We start from the raw sequence: 20,203 nt of genomic DNA, 5'->3' as shown, positions 1-20,203 counted from the left end.
CTCTTACCCTTGTAGTGGAAACTGAAAATAAGCACAAAATCAAAAAATATGTTGTAGAAAATATAATTTACATTAGCAAAACATTTAAAATTAAAATCTCCCTCTGAATTAAAACATAAGACTATTAACCATTCTACTGTTTCAATGGAAGTACACATTAAAACATTAAAATGAAGCTATCATATAGTATTTTTTTTTAAATTCCATCATAGTTAAGAGCTTTAACACTACTGAAAAACAAAGGAATTTGCTTCCTAATTTGTCTGGAATCCTTTGCTGTTTTGCAGGAAACCTTAATTTTTCATAGGAAGGAGTGAACTCTCGTACATTTCAGTGGCAGGATTTCTGTAATTTAGTGTGGTAATCAAATGAGGCAGCATCGGTACAAAAGGCAGAATACACACATTTCACATTTGATCATCACTTAGTGCTTACCAAAGCCTGAAATAACAATATTAAATGTCTGTTATTTCATAAATTGTTGTCATCAGTAACAAATCCAATACTATATTTAATTTTAGCATTCTCAACAAAAAAAAATAAAATAATACATCATGCATTCATTAAAATTCTGTAAATTCAGGCTAAATCATACTTTAGCTGTCTTCAATAAATGAGCTAGATAATCACATATTTGAGAGGAAAAATTACTCTAAAACTTGAATAAGGAAATACATATTATGGTCATGTTGAAGAATTTAAGCATGAAAAACAGCTGTAAATTTAGGTCCTTCATTTTTTGAATAATGAAAGAAATATATTTTCTTATGATCATAATCATGGAAAGATTTAGGTCAAAAAGACTAGATATAGCTTAGCTCTTCAGTGAGGAAGGGAATGTATCCATCGTGACTAACCTGTGAAAAGAATTACCAGCAGTTGTGCAAAGTCTCAGACAACATCCTGGTTTCTAAGCTGCAGATACATAGATTTAATCGGTAGACCAACCATCAGTGGCTAAAACCCGGCCTGGATCACCACATTTCAAGAGTTGTGGTCAACAAACCAAAATCCAGCTGGAGAGCAGTGACAAGTGATGTTTTTCATCAGTATAGGGACCAGCACCAGCATGAAGAGAAAATTTCTAGCAGGTCAAGGGAGGTGATTCTGCCTCTACTCCACTGTTCTTAGACTACCACCTGGAGCCCAGCTCTGGAGACCTCAAGGTAAGAAATAAGTCGACCTGTTGGAGGGAGTCCATAGGAGAGCCACTAAGATCACAGGGCTGGATGACCTCTTCTGTGACAACAGGTTAAGGCAGCTGAAGTTCTTCACCATAGAGAACAGAAGGCTTTGGGAAGATCTTATAGCAATCTTCCAGTACCTTGTGAGGGCTTGTAAGGAGATTGGAGAGGGACTTTTCACAAGGACTGGTAGTATATGACAAAGCAGAGTGGTATTAGGCTGAAGGAGAGGAGGTTTAGATTAGATACTAGGCAGAAATTCTTTACTGAGACAGTGGTGAGGAACTGGAGCAGGTTGACCAGTAAGTTTGTGAGCTCCCCTCTCCTGAAGGTGTTCAAGAGGCTGGATGAGACTCTGAGAAACCTAGTCTAGCAGAAGGGAGGTTGGAGCAAGATGATCTTTAAAATTGTTCTATGATTTTTATGATCTAAAACTTACTAAACACTTTCTCCTTAAGGGAAAGAAAAGGGGGAAAGTATTTATACATATACATATCTACTTGTATTAATGTTCCTACTGGTACCTGGAACTTAGGCGATAGTTACGTACACATACATACCTATATATGTACATCATACCTTATAAATAAAAACATATATGGAAACGTAATAAAAATTGCACATACACGTGTATGTACAGATATACATGGAAGTATGTATACACATATCTATTTATTTGCATTGCATATGTATGTATGTATAGTTTTCTATGTACACACATTGCCTTAATACTCTTCTTTTTCAGGCTAAGACACTTATTTTGTTATTTTAGTGTTTAGTGAATAGACGAAGTTATTCTATTTCTAAGGACTCAGATCTCATTTCTCATAGTGCCAGTTTCTCTGGTTGGATATTTCTAGGGTTTGTTGATTTCTTTTTTTTGTTCTTGTTGCTTTAAATTCCTTTTCTTTTTTTTACATCTATAGTATAACTGTGTTTTGCTTCACAAGCTGTTTTGAAATATCTTTAACACTTAACACAATAAACAGTAGTGCAAAACAGTAATGTTTTGCATTACTGTTTGTTGGCCTAGACTGTTAGGAAAGCCCTTTCTTCTCAGGATAAAATTGAATAACCACTTAAAAATACATGCAATATAATCTATTGTTGCAGAGCTTCAAGATGTTGTGTCTTGGGTTCTTACTAATTTCCCACTCTCCAGTCCTCCTTTGTGCAGTCATTCTGATATGGTGACCTATCTATACTTAACACAAAAGCTTGGTCCTGCCTTTAATTGATCATTAATATGATCCCATTTTCTTCTTTTAGGGTTTTAAATAATAAATTTAAGGGCAAATAAAATAATCTGCAATAGTCATAAGTGGAATATTGTCTGTAAAAGATTACATATGTATGTGCAAGTAACTATGGTGTTTTATACTGGTGAGCCTTGTTTACTTGTTAATTTATTTCTTCATGGTAGGGTATACACATCTTCCATCATAGTTAAGTGTTTAGTGGTTAGGTTAATGTCTGTTCACACAGTACATCTCGGTTCCAGCCCAGATTCAAATGGATACTACACCCTGAGAGTTCTTATACGGTAGAAAATAAGGTGTTTCAACTTTACATACAATTGTTCTGACTACATGTGTATTTACTAAGCTGGTATCAGGGTCTTAAATTTGGACCTGGTGGAGACCTCTCTGCATGAAGAAATTTGATATTGAAATTGCAAGAAGTGGGTCTTTATAAAGCTTCCATAGCAAATGTTTGAGAGTAAATGGACTACACTGCATTTTCCCTAGCACAGGAGTAACTACAATTCCTTCTGTAGCAAAAATTGATGAAGACGTTTTACTTTTGAGAAACAAGAGAATCTATGTCTGTCAACTGGCAGTACTCTGAATATACTAATCACCTTGGTGATTAGCTCTTTCCTCTACAATATTGAGGAGACAAAATAACAGCATCTTCCCAAATATATGATGACTCTGAAACCTTGCAAACTTCAGTCAAAATGCTGATTTTGTGGACTTGGATGTTTTGTTGGCTTCTTTTTCACTGTAACTCAAACTGATGTTGGTTTCTAAAATCTTTCTTAGCTTTCCCCGAGCTCTGTAAAAGCAGTTGCATTAGTAACAGACATTAATGTCAATGAATTTCCACAAGTCAGCTACTGAGACAGTAACACTGCTACTGTCAGAAGAGGCTGATTTTCTCTGTGAGCTTTAGGATCTCATACTACCAAAAATATTTGCCAGTTAAATGATGGTAAACAAAGCAGCACAGTGCACATTGTTAGGCATCGTGATGACTTTAGAGACATGTTAAACTTGTAATAAACTCAAAAGAAAACAGTAGAAAGTCACTCATTAAACCTCCATCAAACACTCATACTTGAAAAACTACAATTTAAGTTTTCTCTTGTTTATTAAGATGCTTGAAGGGATCATTAAGAATAGGATTTCTCCTAAAGAGAGGGATCAATAAGAGTTGGCCTGGCATAAGATATAAACTTATTAGACCACAAGTACTTTCTTCCTTTGCAAGTGCTTGCCGAGAGAATTATTCGCTGTATATAACACCATAGTGACTCCAGAAAATTAAAAGGTCTAAACACTGAAAATTACCACACAGTATAACAAGATGGTATTTTTTCTATTGTGTCCTTAATGCTTCATGTGTCATTTTTCTTTTCATAAAATGTCCATTGTATATAAAAATTATCATTGTACATAAACCTAAATAATAGCTGAAACCAGAAATTTCAAAAGAAAGAATCAGGATAGATCAACCAGGAATTTCCTACAAAAATTGTTTCTGAATGAAATCTATTTTCTATATAATAATCAAATGTTTCCTTATGAAAAATAAGATTTTCATCAATTTGCTGGATGGCACAAGTATTGCGTTTATACATTGGTAGAAGGTCATGTTTTCATATCTCTCTGGTATTCAGCATAGTTTTGCTTTCCCATTCCCCTACCAACTCCTCACCATCCAAATAGTATTTTAAAAAAAGTAAGAACATTTTGTGTTTGACAAGACTATCTGTCTCTAGCTTGGAACTAGAGCTAGCTAGTTTTTCTGGTTTATTTTCCCAAATAGCTCAGCTTGACAGAGGCAGGAAGCAAAGAAATTTTCACATCAAGTGATTAAAGCTTAGAAAAATTGGAAAGAGTAAGAAACAGGATTTTTCATAGAAAGCTTTTGGTAATTTAAAGATATATAATAGTGACAGTTCTCTCATATTACAGTGTTTATTTTGTCTCAGATCATATATTTTTAAGTTTCTTCTGAGCAGTTTTATCAGATGACAGAAAACTTTTGTGTCAGAGAATTATTATTTCTTTTGAAAAGTTTCATGCTCTATATATAGTAATCAAAAGCACAGTTCTTTCTACATTTCAATGTTACTTCTAAAGCAAAGATTATGCCAGTGGGCCATATAAACTGAATTTCTGTGGATTTACTGTCAATGTAACTTCAAAGACTGTTTACATACAGGTTATTGGGTGACACTAAGTATCTTTCAAATAGTAACTAAGAAATATTTTCCTGAGAAAGCACTGCTATTGGCTATTGGAATGCTCTCCCCTGCCAAAAGACACACATATTCCTAACCACTCCTGTGCCTGATGAAAAAGACCATAGTGAAATAGACAAATAAGAGGTTTAAAAAATTTGGGCAGATTCTTTGGGTGATTATCAGTTTAAATTTCAAACTTTACTAATATTTTCACAGATACTTGTGATATCCTGGGATGAAAAATTATGTTCATGTCTGCTCTGGTTTAGCACACTTGGTTTTTTGTCATGCATTCTGCACAGGGAAATATATTTTATGCTACCTCAGTCTCCATCGAAAAATGCTCATCACTTTAGTTTACAAAAAATATTTGCATGGATGATACATAATAATCTGGTTTTATTGACAAGGTGGTGTTCAAGGATTGGAATAGATAATCTTGGAGGTCTTCTGAACTTTAATGATTCTATTAATAAGAATAATAAATACTCACTGATTTGCCACATTTTAACTTGCATTGTGCATGACCATGATGAAAATTCTTTACAGCTTATGTAAGTTTCCTTTCTAGACTTGAAGAATAAACCTTCTTTAGGTCAGACTATACTGTGATACTTGGTGTTAATTCAGTTTTTGATAGACCCAAGGAGCATCATCAAAATAAAAGAGTTTTCCTTCAGTATTTTCAGCAGATTGCTGTTCATTTTTTGCAATAAGAATGAAATTTAATACTCGCTTTTATCATGTTGCTAGCTTTGCCCTAAATAAAAAACATCTTGATTTTATTTGTGACTGATTAGACTGATTTTTCCTTACCTTCAGAAAGGCCTTGCAGAGTGACTTAAACAAACAAGAGCACTGGACAATCACCAACTGTATGAAGTTTGACAGAAACCAGAGCCAGATTCTGCACCTGGGATGGGGCAATCCTGGATGTATGGACAGACTGAGGAATGAGAAGCTGAAGAGAAGCCTTGCAAAATGGGCTTGGGGGTCCTGGTCGATGAAAAGCAGAACTTGAGTCAGCAGTGCCCTGGCAGCCAGGAGGGCCAACCCTGTCCTGGGGGGCACCAGGGACAGCATGGCCAGCCAGGCAAGGGAGGGGATTGTCCTGCTCTGCCCTGAGCTGGGACAGCCTCACCTTCAGTGCTGAGGGCTGGTTTGGGCACTGCAATAAAATAAAGATATGCAGCTGTTTGAAAATGTCTAGAAAAGGGCTATGAAGGGGATGAAGGTCTGTAAGGGAAGCTGAGGGCAACCCTCCTCATGGTGCATAGTTTCCTTATGAAGGGAAGAAGAGGAGCCTGTGCTGGTCTCTTCTCTTTGGTGATTGGTGATAGGACTGAAGGGAATGGCATGAGAGTGTCAGTGAAGGTTTAAGTTGGATGTTGGGAAAAAGTTCTACACTCAGGGTGGTTGGGCACTGGAACAGGCTCCCCAGGGAAGCGGTCACGGCTCCAAACTGAGACAGTTCAAGAAGTGTTTGCACAACGCTCTCAGGCACAATGTGTGCTTCTTGGGGTGGTTGTGCAGAGCCAGGAAATGGACTTCCTTCAGTAATTATTGTAGGCCCATTCCAGCTCAGAGTATTCTATGATTTTATGGTCTGAAGAGTTCTCTTCTACAGGAAGAAAAAAAATGCAAAGCAGAAACAAAAGAATTTGCTGCACACACGGAATTGAGAATTCATCTTTTAGAGAGAGTAAGATAGTTTAAAGGAATGAAGCAATCTCTGCACTGATTATTTTAGATAGTGCTTTAAAATATAATGTCTGCTATTATCTTTATGTGTCTGTATTGTTTTACTGACAAGAGATGAACTGTGATGAGCAAAAATTCACCAGTAAATCACAAAATCTTAAAATATTACAAATTTTATTTAACATGCCCATATTTTCTTATTTCATAGCAGTTGTCTTTCAGCTGAAATTGAACACCTCAGTATTTTTACGACAAGCTAAAATAACCACAGGAAATACGTAGATGAAATCTTTTCACTGGTGACAGTATGATACATAGTCTTCAACGTTCGCCCAAGGGGAAGTGGAGGGGCAGGTACCAATCTTTTTACTCTTGTGACTTGTCACAGGACTGGAGGAAACAGCACGAAGCTGATTTGGGGCAGGTTTGAGTTGGATATCAGGGCTGGGCACTGACAGTACTCTCAGGGTCATGGTGTGACTCTTGGGGATGGTGCTGTGCAGGGACAGGTATCGGATTCAATGATCCCTGTGGGCCTCTACCAACTCACTATATTCTGCAAATATGATTTGTTGATATGTTTCCTGAATTTTAGCAAAGAATTCAGAAGTCAGGAAACCTCCATGCTTTTTTATTTAAAATTGTTCAGTAAGGCATTCTGATTAAATTTCTAGGTTATGTGAGACCTTGAGCAAGAATTTGCTCAGAAACTGCATCAGAGTAGTGTTTTTTCCCAGGAGACACAGTTAACAGGCATATCTTTTATTCTACTTCACTTTCTTTCCTTGTCATTCTCAGGAAGTAGAAATGGATTGCTCTACCACTATGGTACATTCCACCAATAAATTGCTGTTCTTCAACTGAGTATTAAACCAGAGATTGTAAAGCAACTCAGAAGGATGACAGTGGTAATCAAGGTTTTACCCATTGCCTACTCATCTCTCACACAGAGAAGAGTATAAATAGGGAGTTGGTTCTGGACTCAAATTCTCACTTTTAATAATTTGTTTCCTGCAAATTGTATCCTATACTAAAACAGCTATTTTTTAAAATTCCTTGACCATGTGATTCACCTCATAAGAATAAACATTATTATTTTTTGTGTATTTTCAATGATTTTTCAAGGTACAATGAAATTAGAAACGAAAGTGGGATAAGAGAAATCTGTGTTTGCATGTAAAAAGTACCTATTTCCTGTGAGCTGTGTTTTTATGAGGACAGGTAAAAGAGTGAACAGAAGGTAGTAAAATTATTGGATCATTTCTATTAAATGCAATTCAATTGAACAAGACCAGGTGCAGTATCAAAATATAGCAGATCTGATTCAGTTTCTTTCAGTTAAAGAGTTTAATTTTCTTCTAGATTTTGAGATTATTGGACATAGCCATTCATCTTCCAAGCGGTGCTTGAAATTATTTAAATTTGCCATTTGGAAATAGCCAATACAAAAGTATACTGTGTATACAGCTTGCTGAAGAGCGTATGTATGAAACACATTATTAACACATTGAAAGGAATTGCCGTAGAACAAATTGTGGGCATATCCTAAAAAAAATACATAGATGGAATTTTTTTCATCCCTATACAAAATGTGATGAAAGAAGGCATATGAGCTGTGTGAAAATATTCCACTCTTATACATCTTGTTGCAAGTCATCTGAGAGCTAGGTGTTCTGGCACTTTTGAATTGGAAAAATATATGAGCTGCAACATGCTGTTTATATCACCAGAAAGCTTGAGAGAATAAGTCCCTCTGGGCTTCTTTGTTGCAGATCAGAAGGTGTCATTTAATAGCACACTTTTACCTTCAAATTGAAAATGAGAAGGAAAAAGACAGATGACATCAGTGAGAAAAACAAAGGTAAAAGATGTGGTATGTAGTTCATTGTTCTTCTTACATTACTTTAGCGCCCTAAGGCATTAATAAGAAGAGGTTCCTGTTCTGCCTGCTCTGTGAAAACAATTTAGGAAGTGTCCACACAACCTATGGAAGTTTCCACAAAGGAAGATTCTTTGGGCCTTCTCTCATTCTTTGACTCTCATTGTTTCTCTTTTACTCTTCCTTTGTCAAACTTATTTACTTAAAAAAAAACCTAATAAATGTTAGTTGGGTTTTTTTTCCATACCTTCTTACTGAGAACAGATTTTAGCAAGAAGAAAAATTACATAGCTGAAATTCTGCTAATCAGTCTTGAAGAATTCTTTGTGGCTTGAACTCCTATCTGCTACAACAGCAATTAAGTAAAACAGGTTATTTCAGGCTTCAAGAAAGCAAAAGAAGGAAATCCCAGAGAAGTTTTCATTTCACGCTGATTTGCATAACTAACTAGGTGGATTCCAGGAATTGCTCTTAGGATTTTTTCCCAAAGGATTTTTTAACTCCAATCTACTGGAATGAATACTGACTCAGCTTTACTTATTAGTTCCTTATTTTCAATAATTTAAATTTGAAATTATTGAAGAAAACAGTAATGTAGGCTCTCTTTAAAATCAATAGAGAGAAACAGGCTTTTCATGTGCTCTGTTCTAGTTAGTGGTCTAAAATCCATTTATTGGCAATAAAGAGAAATGGGCACTTCAGTACTGCAATTCATTTAATCCTGATGTAGATATCTGACAAAGATAAATTACTTCCTCAGACTGTGTTACTCTATATTTAGAGTTGTATTACTCTATCCTAACTATAAAGAGGTACTGCTTTCTGTTGTGGGTATAAAATTTGTAGCTTTTGAACTTTAGGAGATATTAAGACCTTTTAGCTTTTAGTGAATCATAGTAAATATTCTTCCACTTAACATGCTTCCAGAAAACATAATATTACAGGTTTTTTTGTTTCACAGAAAGCATTTTTTTTCAGTGATATTGCTGTTGGTAGAGAAAAGGATTAAGCCTTAATGAATGTTTTGCAATATAAGCAGTTTTTAAAAACATTAAATCCTATATATATCTAATGAAACTCGCACATGGCAAGGGGAGCTCACTACTGAAGAACCTTTCCCTTCAGCATTATCTCACCATGTTTCCCCCTGTGAAAGTGTATTCAGCTTCTGTGCTTAAGTGATTTCTACTAAAGACAGAAGGAATGCAGCAGAAACTTGTGGATTTCATCAGGCTGCTTTCATTTCTCTTGCAGATAAAATTCAAGTGTAAAAATACAACTGCAGCCTATGATTTTTTTTCAGTGTTCATAGTCTGGTTTAACTAGTTCTTTTATTTATTTTCTGGTATCAATTTACCTATCAGAGCAAAGCCTTCATAGTGCCAACTCTTCAAAGTACCAATAAAGTACAAAACATGAGCAATATTTCATAGGGGTAGTGAAGATAAACTGCAGTTTTGATTTAAAAGATGACAGCAACACTTTTGTGTAGTCACTTTGGATGACTTTAGTGTTTCCTTGTGAAAATTCAGATTTCAATAAAAATTTATTACTAACTTCAAATAAGCATTCTATGATGTGTGGATATTTCCAGTATTTTTAAGGGGGAAAAAAAATGAAACAGAAGGATGGCACAGAAGAAAATGAGAGAAATTAATTTTATAACAAAATTGATAATTTTAGAATTCATCAACACATGAAATTTGTGATTAATCTTGAAATTCAGATTATTCTTTTCAATGCATTTTATTATAATATTTAATAATTCAGTGTTAGTTTGTATAATTTGCCTTCCAATTTCTTCAAGAAAATGACACTTCTCAAGTGGTTGGGTGTTTTCTATCTCACAATACATTTGCTGTCTTTCTCTAAGTCATGGAAGTTTTAATATCACTATTTTATTTAAAGATATTCTTCTCCCTAGTACGCAAATGATTTATTTTTTGAGAAAGGTGTCCAGGAATAGCCTGCAGGCTATATATGTTATGTCTAAGATTTTCTGCTTTGGCCTTTTAAAGAATCATAGACTTAAAATCTGTACTTTTAAATTTCAGCATCTCTTTCCTGTACCCTTGAGTAGTCACAGCACATCAAGGGTTTTTTGTGTTTTTAAGAGAGGAAGATTACAGCACTATAAAACGATTATATTTATTGAATGTGTTTCCTGAATACATCCTCATTATTTCCAGCTCATTATTCGTAGCATACAAATTTCTCTGTTCCCTTTCCTTAAGCATTCCTATTCAATTTCTGTAGTTTCTTTTTCCACTAGATTTCTCTATCAAATTTGCATTGGCCACTTCATTAAAATGCTAACTCTGTTAAAAAATTTCATTGCAGAGACAAAATAGCAGACTCTGATGAGCCAGATCAGCTGTTTGTGTGTTTGTTGTGCCATTTCCATCAAAATGGACTTCATTAGAGAAGTTCTACTATTTCAGATTTTTAGTCTAATCGAGTTTGTTTTGACAGACATGGGTTTGTAAGTGATAGATAAGAAACACAGATCACAGATTGGAAGACACAACAGATAGGAAAACAAATCAGATCCTGAGGAACAACTGAGGCATTGACTGTTTCAAATATAGATGTTCAGTTGCTGTGTCATGTTAGAAAACAGTAACAATCAATGCCAGAGAGAACAAAGAGGTTTTTTTCACCAATTACATTCTTCTGTAACAATTTCTATATCTTCGACATGGTTTCCAGTACACATCCATTCAAAATTCTTCTCTCTAAGCAGTATTTTTCTAATATTTTTTTCAGCCAGTCTAAGGATTTTCCGCCATAATTTCTTCTTTGAGTGCTGCACTGGAAATGGGAGCATGGTCTCAGCCCAGTGCCTCGCACAGAGGCTGCCCCAGCACACAGCAAGTGGGGCCAGAGCAGACTGCAGCCATCAGACAGGTCCGAGGTGTGACCGAGGGTGCACAGCCAGACAGTGCCTGGCTGATGGCTGGGGCACAGACCCCACGCAGGGCTCTGGGCCTCAAAGCAACCCTCAGGTCCCAGGGAAGGCTTTTCGTGCAGCTCTGTCTCACAACTCCACTGTTCTGAAAGAAGCCTCATCCAAAATTAACAAGCTTCGCTGTATCAGAGGTGACCTCAAGTTTAGGTAGTCACATTCAGTGTGTGGAGGACATTGTAGGGGTTATTCATGTAAACAAAGCTGTGACACAGATAGTTTTGAAACATTCCAGTACTCTTCTCAGAAGCTGCCTTTTTTCTGGAGTCCTCTCCTTTACCTGCCCTGGGATATACTACCTATATATATATATATGTAGATACAGTGAAAAAAATATTACTTTGATAAATGGAGACAGTAGATTACTTGGGAAAGCTGCAACTGCAAGGTGTTTCATGAAAAAAATAAAACAGATTAAAGCATTTGTATATTTTATTCTTATTTTCCTATAAGCTGCTCTATTTTTCCAGAAGATAAACTTTTCTTACATAAAAAAAAAGTTGCAGCCATTGACAATCATAATGCCAATGAGGTCAAATAGCAAAGGTCAAACACCAAAATTTCTGGAATAGCAATGGCAGTAGGTAAAAAGGTTATAACTCAGGGTCATTTTGGTAAGAAACCTGAAGATGTGATTTACGGACAAGATACAGTGAACACCTCAGTTAGATGTCACTTTTCATAAATGCTTCATTGTCACACACCATACATTAAGCCCAGAAAAAGTTAACAAACACAATTAACTAAAAAATTTGACTAAAATAAAATAACAAACTGAAGCATCTTAATTCAAATAAAGGAAAAGGAATTTTTTTATGTACAGACATTGAGAGTGTATCGCGTGAAAATATATTTCCACATATGCAATACAAATGAGAGAAGGCATATGTAGAACACATATACTAAACTTCTTATTAAATGATTCCCACTGTCACAATAAAGTGGAACCAATGGGAATCTCTTGTATTTTATTGAAGGCATGAAATCTTTGAATATAATAAAACTTCAACTGAGAATGTGTCTTAACGAATGGCCTTTGATGTCATAAGAGGGGGAATTTTAAACGCTTGATGCAAAATGTTATTAGGACAAGATTTTAGCACAAGTTCCTAACTATACCTGAGTGGCATTCACAGCATTTACTGGGAACTGACACCATTTTTTCACAGCATTTTTTTGCACTGGCACAAGTGTAGATATACTGTTGAGGACTTTGTGCTACAATACAGCACATCTAAAAAATTCTAGCTCAGATACATTACTTTCAGGCCTTTCCTCCACATCAGGAAACAAGAACTCTTAGCTGCAGAAGCAGCTTTTGCTTTTATATCCATGACTGTATATGTACATATATGAATCTATATACAGACATTATGAAAACATTTCCTTAGAAACATATGACAATAATAGAGGTTGCACCTTGTCATTTACACACTATGTTGAAGAAAACAGGGCATGATTGGACTGAAAGCACTGTTCATATAAGAAGCTAAAATGTATATGTGCAAAGTGGATGCTTATGTTAAATCAGCATTTAAACATCACAGGCTATCAGAGAAACACCTGAAGGTGTAATAATTTCTTGGTTACTGCTGTTTTTGTCAAATCTGTTGTGCCATGATAAACATTTTAGCTTCTACTTAAACAGAACAACAAACTTCTTCTAAATTATTGTAAATTAAAACCATGTAATAATTCTCCTGAAATAATATATCTTTAGGTCTTGTACACTTGATGCCTAACTGGGTCCAGATTGATTGTTTACAAGAATTAGTTTTAATACTCATATCTGCAAGTCTTTATTCCTCATCCATGTAATTAGAAAGAAAAAGAATATCTATATTACAATAAGTTCTTTACTGTGAAGTACTGTTACAACCCCAAAAGTTAACTGTTTTTCTAGAAGCAAACTACCTTCCTCTGGATCTACCCAGCATGTACCAAAGCCAGACAATTATCTCATCTATTGAGTTCAGTCAGCAAGAGTGTTTCTTTCCAGCTATTCATCTTTTGTAGCTGTGAACTATCCCATAAACATAAAGCCCATTGTCAGAATGTTTAAGTAGGTTATGCCAATTGTCCCTTAAATTCCAACAAGCGTAAATTGTGCCCTTTTAAAGAAAAAACTCATAGTATTGGTAGGGTTTGATTCTGTTTTCTTCAATCACAGAAAGACACCAATATACATGAGGTTAAAGCAGGTTTCTCAAAATCAGACTTTTGATGTTTCACTCAATCCTCCACAGCACTGTGAGCCTGTTACTCAATAAGTGTTGGAGGAAAGTGAGAAGACTGTGGGGAATGTGCATGTGCAAATGTGTGTTTTTGGGGGAAGGAAAGAAACCATAACCTGTGCATTAGCATAAATAAGCTTAGAAGAAATATGCAACACTCTTCTCGAAACATGCAACACTCTTCTCTCACTCCTGCCAGCATGGGGCTAGGAGCTGCCACTCAGGAGAGTCAGGAAGAAGCTCAAGCTGCTGACAGGATAGAACAACTCACAGCAACTGATGAGCTCTTAGTGTCTTCAAGGAACTAATGTGGGCTTCTGACTTTTGCAAAGTAGTCAATACATTGCACCCACCCACCAAGGAATATTTGAAGTAAAGAGTATTTGAATTAACTAAATTTAATTTTATTTTAATTTGCTAGGGTTGAAGAAGAATAATGTGGTAACAGAGAAGCTTTAAAGCTGCAAAAATGCAACTGAACAATGGTGATTAATCTTAGATGAGGTGTTCTATTACGTTGACTTTCATGTTCCTCAAACTATAACCTGCTTTTCAGTATTATTTGGACATATTCTAATTGCAGTTGATTTTTTAAAGATTAAAAAATTCAGAAGTCAGACCATTACACTCCTAGATAGTCAAAGCTAGACTTAATTTTGATGCAGCATATGAATTCATGATTCTAAAATATCATTACAATGCAGATGACAGACTCTGCTATTCCACGTGAAGTCATATGCAATGTAGACATATTGTAAAATTCCCAATATTCTATCTTCAAATATAGTTTTGATGTTTGAACTACAAAGCACTTTGCATTTAAATTAAATGGTATTGCTCAGGGACACAACATGGTCCTTCTGGGTCCTTCCCAGCTCAGACTAATCTGAGATTTTGTGAAAATTTCTGGTTTATTCTGGTAGAACTATTAAGGTTATGTTATAAAACAGCATATATCCATGAGAAAAGAGGAGCACAAGGGAAAAAAAATTTAGGAAACCACATCATATCATCTCCACCCTCAAAAAGGACACCAGAGATGCTGAGGGTTGAGGACAGGATGTGTTGGTACCTAGGATAGTGCCTCCAGCACCTGCCAGGCACCTCCCTAGGTCGTGCCAGGGAGTGTCAGTTCCTGGGCCAGGTTACTTCCGACACTATGAGGCTGGGGGTGCTCTCCAGGACTCCCCACAAACTGAGACATCACTACCCATGTGTGGGAGGTAGTTCATAGGGTGCAGGAGCACAAGGCTTATGAGGGTGTGCAGTGGAAGAACCAGAGGAAGGAGACTTGGGGATCAGTGTGATCTAAGGCAGAGAAAGCATAGGAAAAGAGGTTTAAAAAGTGATACCAAGGGCCAGAAAGGTGCGAGCAGAAGATGGCCAGTGTGTCAATAGGGTCATGTCCAGCACCTATCCCATGTGATCCAAACCTATCTTCTCTCTGATCTCCACTTCTATTTCCTGGGCAAGGAGCTCTGTCTCAGGTGGCTGTGGGAGGGGACTGTGGGTCCGGGTGTGTGGGTCAGAGTCCATGTGTCCCTGGGACCATCCCAGCTTCATGTGCTGTTCTGTGATCACCAGAAAATGTGTCACCTGACCTGACAGGAAGGGACCTAATATCCCAGGATAGAGTTGTGGATATCTCCAAGCAGGAAGCACCTGGAGGGCTTGATTCCTGAAGGCAGTAGAGTTCTGAGCCTAGCACTACTACCAGTGTTAGAATTAGTACTCTGTACGTGCAGGTCATATGAGAACACTTGCCAGTGAGTGTGTGGGCATGCATGCATGTGTACGTGCATGCAACAGTGTGAGAGAGACACAGGAGGATCCAGGGGAAGTCCCCTGACAGACCATGTTTAAGCACCAATGCTAGGAGGTTCACACTTGTGTATGTTTGTCTGTAAATGGAATTCTATACCCATGGCAAGCGTACGTATGTGTCCTTGGTGTTTGGATGTTCAGGAAATAGCCACTGGCGGAACTGAAACCCAGGGGAGGCAAAATGACAGACCATGGCTGAGCCCTGCTGCTGGAGGGATCACCTTGAGGTTTATGTACATATATGTATTCCCACTAAACAGCCTTTGTCTTGACCAGCCAGAGAGGGAAATGGCATGAGGCCAAACGTATTATTTTTGTGTCTGCAAGAGTGCTATGGCTTCTGTCAGTGCTGATCAGTGTGTGTGCATACATATGTACTGTATATGTGTGTTTTTGCAGGTGCTTACTGGGAGTAGGTGCCCAGTAGGTGCCCAGACTTACCAACTCATCTGCCAGATTTGGCATGTCCTCACAAAAACCACAGGCACATAAACTCCACTGGCAGACCATTACATCTGGAATCTACATAAAAGTGATATGACTGACCCATGTTTCAAATTTTCATTTGTTTAGTTATATCAGATTTTAGGTGGCCAAACTCTTTGGCTACTACAAGTCTCATAGTATGTCCAGTTTCACAAGTGCCACTGTGGCTGCACATAGAACAGAAAATGCAGCTGAGCTTAGGAGCTTCAGATGCAAGTGAGATTGTCATATTCTAAAGTCATGTTGGGACAAATTAAGGGTATGCCCTTAACTCTTTGAAAGGCTATGAAATTCATAAAAATAGGATTTGTCTGTATGTTGTAGATGGAAAGAGTCACACACTCCTCACACTCAGAGAATAAGGACAGAACACTCTGACACATACATAAAACAGTGCTACTTTCACCTTACAGCAGAATCGTTCTTTCAAGAGTGTCAGAGGTTACCTGATTTTATAATACAGCAGGGGGAAAAAATCACTAAAAAGAGTCACAAGAGACCCCAAATCTTCATTTTTAAAAATGCTGATATTTTTTTAATACCCTGTTTGGTGAAGAAAGAATAGAATTATGGAAATAAAGGAAATGGCATACTCTAAAATACATTTCGTCTGTGAAAGCATTCAATAGAAGAACACCACTGGACTTCTGGAGGGCAGCCTTCGGCATACTCAGGACACTGGTTTGGAGATTCTCTTAGGAAACAGCCCTTAACAGAAGGACCCAGGAAATCTGGATATATTTAAGAAAGAAATTGTGAAGGAGCAGAGCATCCCCATGTACTAAAAGACAGGCAAGTAGGGTAGAAGGCCACCCAGGCTGAACAGGGAGCTTTAACAGGAGCTCAGGGGAAAAAGAGGGTGTATGACCTTGGAAAGAGAAACAGACAACTCAGGAAGAGTACAAAGATGTTGTTAGGTCATGTAGAAAGATTAGAAAGGTGAAATCTCAGCAAGAACTCAATCTGGCCATTTTTTCAAAACACAATAAAAAGTGTTTTTAATAAATACTTTAATAACAATCAAGAGCCAAGGAGAATTTCTGTTTTTTATTGGACACTGTGGAGAGAACTGCCAGCAAAGAAGCAGAAAAGGCTGATGTACTTAATGTCTTCTTTTCCTCAGTCTTTAATGTAAAGATTGTTTATCTTCAAGGGCAACTGGCCTTCTGAGCTGGCAGACAAGGACAGGAAGCAGAATAGACCCCACAAAATCCAGGAGGAAGTATTTAGTGACCTATTGTGCCACTTAGACTGTTACAAATCTATGGGACCAGATGGTATTCATTCAACAGTACTAGGCGAGCTGGTGGAAGAGCTTGCTAAGCCTCTTTCCATAATTTATTATCAGTCCTGGCTAAACAGTGACGTCCCAGACTCTGGCTGATATGATACCCATGCACAAGAAGGCCCCAGAGGAGGATCCAGGGAACTACAGGCCTGTCAGCCTGATCTCAATGCCTGGCAAGGTTATGGAGCAGATCATCTTGAGAGTGATCACATGGAACATACAGAGCAACCAAGGGATCAGACCCAGCCAGAATGGGCAAAGTCAGGTCCAGCCTTACCAGTCTGATCTCCTTTTATGACGAGTGGATCTGCCTGGTGGATGAGGGGAAGGCTCTGGCTACCATGACTTCAGCAAGGCCTTTGGCACTGTCTCCCACAGCACTCTCCTGGAAAAGCTGGCAGCCCACGGCTTGGACAGGAGCACTCTGTGCTGGGTTCAGAACTGGCTGGGTGGCCGGGCCCAGAGAGTGGAGGGGAATGGTGCCACATCCAGCTGGTGGCTGCTCATTGATGGTGTCCCCCAGGGATCAGTGTTGGGACCAGCCCCATTAAATATCTTTATTGATAGTCTGGATGAGGGGATTAAGATATGAAGAGTGGCTGAGGGAGCTGGGGCTGTTTATCATGGAGGAAAGAAATCTCTGAGGGTACCTCATTATGTTCTATGACTCCCTTAAAGGAGGCGGTAGCCAGGTGAGGGCCAGTCTCTTCTCCCAGGCAACTGCTGACAAGATGACTCCTCAAGCTGTTCCAGGGGAGGTTCAAGTTGGTCATCAGGAGGAATTTCTATGCAGAAAAGGTTGTTAAACATTGGAATGGACTGCTCAGTGAGACAGTGGAGTCACCATTCCCAGAAGTATTCAAGAAACAACCGGATGTGGCACTTACTGCTGTGGTCAAGTTGAAAAGATGATGATCAGTCAAAGGTTGGACTCAGTGGTCTCAGAGGTCTTTTCCAATCTTAGTAATTATGTGATTCTGTGCAAAGTAGTGAAATAATCACTCATCTTCTGGGAAGTAAATGTGGCATCAAGAATGATATTGATGATGACACCGTTAATCTATTCTGTAGGAAAAATTTAAACTAAGAATGTTTCTATTTTCTATTATTTTTTCTATTATTTATAATAGAAATATATTTCTATTTTAATTTAAACTAAGATGTTTCTATTTTCATTCCATCAGCCACCAACAAAATATTGCAACAAGCATGCAGTTAATTGTTTTAGCCTGTTTCTTTAGCCTATGGTCACACCTAACTTTCAAACAGGTTTACTTAGGTGATTTAGCTTCAATGTCTAATATATATTTATGTATATATATTTATAAATACTAATGTACTCTTGAGCAATACATTCAGTGTAGGTAGCTCAGTGCACAAGCTGCAGTGTGAACTGCAGGCTGAGTTCTGTGGGGCAGGATCCCAAGGAGGCCATGAACTGCCAATCCATTCCATAAAGTAAGGGCTCAGGGACCTGGGTCTGGCCAGGGGACTGGCCACTCAGAGCAGGAGCCATTGACTCCAGATTTTCCTGTGATTAGAATGCCAGTGTAAAAATCCCAGGGGATCCTTTGAATGGCGTCTCTCCTTGGAGACACCCAGCTTAAACTGCTATTTGTTGTTTTCTTGTTTAGTTATTTCATCATAAGATCTAGATGTCTGAGACTCTGCTATGGGATAGATCCAGCAGGGAAAACCTGATCTAATTCTGTGAGTGGAGTGAATGTGCACCTCCGTCCCGGCTCAGGTGGTGTGAGATTGACTGTCAGAGTGGTTCTTGAATGGCTGGACAGGGAAGTCCCCTAACAGCAAAATATCTGTCTATGTGTGCATATATATATATGTATATATCTATATATGCAACATACACATACAGTGCTACACAGATGTTATGTATTTTATAACTACAAATATGTGTGCATGTGCATAAGTCTTTTGTAAACATTTTAAAGTTAAAAATAACTCAGTCCTTATGTGACAATGAAAAAAAATGGGTTTGTACAATTGTCAAAATCTAGCTGTGTAAAGCAAACCTGCAATTATCATCTGAGAAGCAATACTATGTCACTTAACTCAATGCATAAAATATTATGTCTGCATTACATTTGGACAATTTGATATGATGATCATACGCAGAGTGGCCTTTCGTTAGAAACACATTGAGAAAAATCTAGAGCAATTTTTATTTCCTCTGTAATGCTTACGTTAGTAACAGCTTTAGCAACTGGACCTCAGTCTGTTTGCCTCATTTGAGATTACAATCATTATGCCTCCATGCTCACATTGCGCATTCCCCTTCGTTTGAAAACAGCTTCCAGAACTATCATTCCTAAGTCTTGTTTTCAGGGAGGGGTGGAGCTTAGCACCAGGGTGTGCCTGGGTTGTGCTTCTAAACTACCCACATTAACGATGGGGATCATGGTTTCAGGAAGAAAGTGCAAGCGCAACCCAATAAGTTAATAGTTTTCCTTCCCTCTCTCGAGTGGAGAGATGTCAAGATCATCCTCTGCAGACCCAGTCTTCTGCTGCAATTTCTGGTCCCCTTCCTGTCCCTTCAAGTTGTGCTTCCAAACCATGGTGCTGAAGGAAAGAAACAACGAGCCCGAGATGCAGCTCTGAGAAAAGAAGCAGCAAGCCTGAGCCAATTGGAGTGCATGCCCCACTTAAAGAAAAAAAATCATTGGCAGTGTGTCCAAGCCCCATGTGTGTGCCCCACAGCCAGGAGAGTTGAAGCTTGAGGGGGAAAAGAAGTGGAGGACCAGCAACAGCTGTGGGGAGTGAAATTGGGGCAGACCAAAGTGCAAAGGGAAGAGCTGACCCAAGTACTTAAAACCACAAATGAGCACAGTGGTTTGGGAAAGTGGGCAGCATGATGTGGACCATGGAGCTTTTGGGGGTTTGTCCATTGTTTTACATTGTCTGGGGCTCAGGGATGGGAACCACTAGCCATGGCCCTTTGCCCCCATCTTGCCTTTCCTCACAGCCATGCTGCACAAAGTGCCGGAATGGCCTCCATCTAATTTTTGTCTGAGGAAATTGCATGGAGCAGGTATCACAGGAAAGGTTGCCGTGTTGTCTTTGTCCCAGCAGCCATGTGGAATGAAGCAAAGATGATAAACACCTTTTTTGTGGGTAAAGCACCTTCTCTCTTTGCATACTTTTGTTGTTGG

This window comes from Ammospiza nelsoni, chromosome Z, assembly GCF_027579445.1.
Source record: "Ammospiza nelsoni isolate bAmmNel1 chromosome Z, bAmmNel1.pri, whole genome shotgun sequence".
NCBI lineage: Eukaryota > Metazoa > Chordata > Aves > Passeriformes > Passerellidae > Ammospiza > Ammospiza nelsoni.
The sequence above is the reverse complement of the archived record's forward strand: the minus strand, read 5'-3'. Positions refer to the sequence as shown.